The following is a 6,802-nucleotide window of genomic DNA, read 5'->3' on the forward strand; positions in this document are numbered from 1 at the left end:
CACCATATATGTACACAGATAAACAAATACTATAGAAATATATCGGCATATCTATCTGTCTAAATAAAAGAGAGGTCAAATAAAAAGTTAGATGAGGGGTGAGACAAATTTAAATTATTCCACAAAAATAAACCATCCTTGACTTCTTCTTGAGCAGTGGAAGTGTTCTGTTTTGTCACTAGAAGTTCGATGTAGGTATATTGGTTTGTGACCTCATTAGTCATGTTGTTTCTGTAAGTGACACATAGAAGTTCTGACTTTTGCCATTCGATAGTTAATTGTCCCGTCTGCTGCCGACTGTGGTGTAAATACTACAGTATATGCTCAGTACTGGTGAATAATCAGTACTTTCCATCTTGTGTCACCTAAAAGCAGACAAGCACTAAACTCGTTGACAGTACACCTGATATGACTAGAGTACATTCAGTATCTTCAGTTGTTGTGAAACTCTTTGACTGTTCCGGTGACTAACATGAAAGAATCTCACCTGTTGAGACATACTCAGGAGGATAAGGATTACCCACGTCCTAATTTGAGTGAAAATACCACAGTTATACGTCATCTTAAAGCCCCCTCTGACTAGATCTATGAAATCACCCCTGCTGTCATGGCTCATCCTTTCCTCATGGGATGATCGTCAGTTGTTTGATGCCTATAAAAGGAGCTCCCTCCTTGAAATACAGCACCTAGCAGGTGACAAAACATGCCTGCATCACTGCTCGTCAGCCGAGTACACCTGACTACAAGTAATAATCAGACGGTAACTCTGCTGTCTTCTCCTGAGGTTGAGTGCTTGTTTTCCTTTTTTCTACCATGCTGTTTCTTTACTTTGTTTTCTTTTGACAAGGTTGCGTATCAGTGGGTCTTTTCCTCATGGCATTGACTTTTGGTAAATGTGGAGGACATTGCCATCTAGTGTTTCAAATCAGCACTACAACCCTTTGTAATCCCCCCCCCCCCCCTTTTTGCCATCTATTGGACAAGTAGTGACTTGTCCAATAGATGGCAGCCTGGCTGCATTCTTACATGGATGCAGTGTCTCACACTGGGAGACACTGGTCCATCATGTACCCACTTTGGGTCTATACAACACAGACACCAGATACTGTGTCGCTGCTGCTTAGAACTCAAGTATTTTGACCTATTTTTAAATTTTACTTTGTGTATTACAGTTAGTTAGTTTGGTCAGAAGGTGCCTGGGTAACTTCCCTTTGGTGTTATTGACCCAAAGTGAAATAACATTTCTAGTCTGTTCTTTACAGCACACAATTCATTTCTCCCTATACACCCACACCCGCCTCCCACCCATGAGTGTGAGTGGGTGGGGGTGGGGGCTATGAAGTGACACAGCACACATACAACAACCTGTCACTTGATGAGCCGCCATTTCCCCTCTGCTGGAATCTGCAGAAGGGGAAAAGCTACAGACACATGCGTGTGTCATGCAACATCTGTCAGACGGCAGACACGTTCACATGAAAGGAAAAGGGGGGAGAGAACGCAGGGGCATTTATGAGCCGACTGACAGCCGGCAGACATGAGCAAACACCGCAGTGTAACGTGTGATATACTCATTTCAGCAGCGTCGCCGCCATCATCTGCCAGACCGAGACGTTTGACTGACAGAAACACACCTGTCCACGTGACGACACACAAACACGCCATCTTTAGAAATCTCATGTGGCTTGTGGCAAGTGTTTGGGCACCAACTCCACATTTACTTTGTCCACGATTTTGGAGCATAATAATTTCGACGGCGCCCTTACAGGGCCACTGCATAGTTCTTCAACTTAGAGATTGCAGTCACGCATTTCTCCTCTTTATTTAGAACTTCAAGGACATCAGGTCTTTGTGCTACTTGAGGAAACTTGCTCCAGTGAGCGTGATGAGCAGTGAGACCGGTGGAGAAAAGACTCCTGTCTCCTTGTTGCCAGCGTTGCATGACGGAATAATAGAACCCGCACATCCAATTTGGAAACACAGAACTAATAAACGGAGTCAGACGATTGGCTCGTTCTTTCATCAGTGGGACGTCAATCTGTGTGGAGAACTGAAGATCATACTAACTCACTAATAAATGGGGTTGGAACACCTATAGCAGCGTGTATGGATTTAACATATCTGAAAGAAACATTTCTACGTGTATATACAAGTGTTGTTTACAACAGTGCTGCTACAAAACTCATTTAAATCATATTCAAAACATCAGGACTGTGACTTTTGTATGCATCTTTTAGATACAGTATATTTATCTTGTTTACTTTGTGTGAATACATACCTATGATTCTGTTTAATTTATGTTTGCTTGCACACCGTGGGCCAGAAGGAGCCATACTTCAATGACGTGTGTGGCAGAAAGTGACAATACGGCTCAGTGTTTGTGTTTGATATCGTACACCGTCCATCTTCACATGTCGGCAAGAAACGTGTCCATTGTCCTGTTGTCTTCATATCATGTTCAGTGTAGCAGCTCTCAGGGAAAGAATAAAAGAAAGAAAGAAAGAAATGAAGAAAAAAGAATGAAAGAAAGGAAGAAAGAAATGAAGAAAAAAGAAGAAAGAAAGGAAGAAAGAAAGAAATGAAGAAAAAAGAATGAAAGAAAGGAAGAAAGAAAGAAATGAAGAAAAAAGAATGAAAGAAAGGAAGAATAAAAGAAAGACAGAGCCTTTGTTTGTCAGAACAGAAATCCCATTACTACTCAGGTGAACAACTATATACAGACACAGACACACACACACACACACACACACACACACACACACACACACACACACACACACACACACACACACACACACACACACACACACACACACACACACACACACACACACACACACACACACACACACACACACACACACACACACACACACGTCAATGTCCTGGCATTCCACGCCAGATTACAAAAAAACGGACGTGACAGAAATGGCGTTGTACGAGCAGATGCTGGCCAGAGTTAGAGTCATGACGAGGCACAGGCCATGAACTGAGGAGGTGATACAGCTGGTCAGCATCGTCAGGTTCCAACTGGAGTGTGTGAACTACTCAGTATTAGCATGTGCATGTTGGTGCCAGACGCCAGGGACCCACTGGAACTTTGTCCAAATGAGCTGTCTGAATGTGTCAAGTGTGAAAGAAGTAAATAAAATGGGAGAAAAAAAAAAGAAAAGTTCTGGGATTCCCTCACTCACAACGGCCCACTTCTCAACGTTGCGGCCCCCCACACAGTGACGTCCAAGCATCAGTGGACCGTTTCAGGCTTCGGCGTCCGACTGAGGCGTTCCAACGACCTGCTCTACCTCTGAGCTACATCGGCCCGATGCTGCTGCTTTGTTGTCAAGGCGACAGAGGCGAGATGAGCGTAACGGGTTAACTTTCTTGTCTCTGAGAGCCAAACCCATTTAACATGAGTGTAAAGGAGGCCTTTCGTTCATCAGGGAAACTGTGCACAGCATTACTGGTACGTTTCTCATTTCATGCACATATCGCACCGGCTCCGGTCTCGGCTCAGAGTGATTGGTCTCTGGAGTGCAGTCAGACACAATTTAAACGCCTTGTCTATATTTATAATCTGCTGGAAAGATTGCTCCATTCCCTGATACAGCATCCCTGACGCTGATCAATCTGAGGTACGTCTCATTCTCCTCCAGAAGCTCCCAGTGCACCTTTCACTCCTCATCATACTTCCAAACACTACAGGGCTGTGGATGAGCTGCTGATCTCATTTAGGTTTTGCAAGCTGAGCAGATGAAATATCTCACATCTCATGGATTATATATCCTTGGTTAACTCACGATCGATGCACAATTTCCGGGATTTTGATGAATTTCATTTCTTTGTACGGTTTGGATGATTATACACTGCATAACTGTGCATGAGACGTGGGACTGAACACGACAAAGAGGCCCAAAGAACACGGAGCAAAGTGTTGCCAAGTCAAGTTCCAATCAATCAGTGAGTCCGTCTCTTGGTATGAGAGCCTCGGACAGATCAGTTCATTATGTTTTCAGATTCGAGGTCACAGACAGTTACGAGTTTTTATTTGTTTAACAGCCAATCATCAACTCTCACACGTTCACCTGTAATAATGAAGGTTGAACAGAGGACGTGATGATCTCCATCTGTGACGTCCTTTTTCTTGCTTTGTTTCAACCCGTTGGACACAAGTGAGTTCATTAATGTTGATGCCTGAATTTTACAAGTGGATTTTTTTTTTAAACCAGTTTAAATTTCTTCATCTAAAACCTTTGTGATTGTCTGTCAGCAAACATCTGAGTTTGGGATGGAGGAGACAAAACCAGGACACGCGCTCTGAGCCCAATCAAGTGTTTTTGTGCTAAAACGTATTTAAATTGTAAAAATCACAAAGGAAACAGACTTTTGTGTTAAATAAAGAACGTGGTTCCTTATTTTGTGCCAGGTGCGACATATCGCACCAGACACTCACAACCATCGTATTGTGACTGTAAATTATCGTCCTTCTGTGTTGAGGAATTCAGGAAGATATTTGTGATGCACGAACCGATGCTCTTGCCGTATGCTGTGAATAGTGACGGCCGTTTGATACGGGTTTCTACGTCATCTACGTCGACGCAGCGTTTCCTGTCGATGTCAAAACTGCTTTGATGCACAGAGAAAGGCACGTGACCGATGAGGTGTGACGCAGTACCAGCTTCGGCCACCGGAGTGACTGGTCCAACCCATACATCCACGGAATGATCAAATCATCGTACATTTGGCTTTTTGGAGGATTGTTGATCGTACGTCACACAGAGGGACAGATTAGCGCACACCTGGCGACACTGACCAGAGAAAAGAAAACTATGGTCATGAAGTAAATTCAGACTGGGCAACAGGAATAATGATACAATTTCTTGGTTCATGTGGTTTTCATGTGTTTATAAATACAAAAAAATCTTACAATTGAACTCTTTTAAATACAACATAGGATTTCTGACAATACAAATACAAGCTGATGATTATAAAATGTTTTACAAATTTAGTTGATACAGGCCCCAATGGAAAGACAGCATCCGGTTTGTGAAACATCTTCTCGCCTGCTGCTGCTGCTGCTGCTGCTGCTGCTGCTGCTGCTGCTGCTGCTGCTGAACCCAGAGGAGAAGATAGATTGAGAGTTTGGTTTTACAACCTCTCATTGAAACAAAGTGAGAATCCCATTTGGAGTTTACGAGTGAGGTGAAAGCAGAAGCCAGTTCCCATAAAGCCCGTATGGCGACAAGGCTCCTGTGAATAGTGATTTCTGAGAATGCGCCACGTTTTCATGTGTATTTATTTGCACATGAATGACGCTGCCAGGGCTGAAAACATCATTGTTTTCAGGCGCCACGTCTCTCTGTCTGCCGCTTACGGAAACGCTTCTTATGCAGAGCACATTAGCATTTGGAGCAGAACAAAACCACTCCCGCGTTTTCTCTCATCAGGCATTTGCAGGTCACATGTCCCGATGAGACAAGAAGCACAAAAGAAGAGAGATGGAGTGAAGACGTGATGGAAAGAGTTGGTGAAATCCTCTGATGAACACGCAGGGAGCAAATCAGCCGATTCTGATCTGGAACCAACCGTACATGAACAGCACACCACAGATCCTAACTCTCCATCGGTGCAGCCCGGCTCATCTCTGACGAGCGTTCCCGCCAGCGGCTCCTCTGCGCTGCCGCTCTGGACAATGCAGAGTCCAAAGATAAGAGCCACGCAAACCATTTGCATGAATGTCATCGGCAGACAAAAAGCCCCGGCGCGTCTCCTCTGAGCTGACCTGGTCCTCCTGAACCGCCAGTCACAAAAGGAACCACTGGACAGGAGCCAACTGCTCGGCGGCCATTAAAATTCCATTAAACTACAAGAAGGAAATGCACCTGCCAGCTTGCGATTTTTGCTCCCTTCTCCTTAATGTCTCCGGAAGCTTTGTTGAAAGGAGCCCTTAGCTTTTGAATTTCCCAGAGTAAAAAGAGTCACGGAGGGGTGGTGGGGGGGGGGTGGGGGTTGTGGGGTTGTGGTCTGTCTGCTTGGCGACATGATGCTCAGCGATGAAGAGCTGCCTAACGAGTCCTCTTCACTAATTATTTTCTGCTTTGGAGTTGTACACGTTCTCTGTGCCATTAATCCACATATCCGAAGCAGACACCCGCAGGCTACGTTTGATCGCTCCTCCTCAGTAGTCTGAACCTTCACCAGCCAACCCAGATCTGATTTCCACCATGAAAAGGTGTCAGTCTATTACGCCGATGCCCGAAGCGACTCATTTCCCGTCCTGAGAGTCTTTTTCCTCGTCTCTGCGACGCCGCCACGAGTCTGTGCCAGCGATGGTATCTCCGAATCCCTCCGTCAGAAATGCGTGTGTGGTCAGAGTGGTTTGTGGCGTTCCTTTATCTCGACGAAGCGTTTATTGCGCCCAGCAGCCAGCGTTGGTGGCGACACTCGGCCCACTTCACTTCTCTTCAGTGACACATGACTGATACCACCGACGCTCGCGGTGAAGAGTGTTTCTGTTTCCGGTGAGTATCAGATGCATTCATGCATTCAACAAGTTGAAAAAGACGCCCTCAGTGCTAAGCAGCTTTCCAACACATCACATTAAGAGCTCACAGAGGTTTGAAAAAGCCCTTCGGTGGGCTCCAGCCAGCACCGCGGACATCTTCTCAACATGACATTTCCATTTGGACTGAAATCCTCTGACATTTTCTTTTGCTTCTGTGCAGTCAGACACTTTCTACCTTGTTTTTTCTATTTTCTTCTAGGTTTTATCCACGCGTTGACACGTGAAGCCCCTCGGTTCAAA

Source organism: Lampetra planeri, unplaced genomic scaffold (genome assembly GCF_965212315.1).
Source record: "Lampetra planeri unplaced genomic scaffold, kcLamPlan1.2.h2 scaffold_1180, whole genome shotgun sequence".
In the NCBI taxonomy this organism is placed as follows: Eukaryota; Metazoa; Chordata; class Hyperoartia; order Petromyzontiformes; family Petromyzontidae; genus Lampetra; species Lampetra planeri.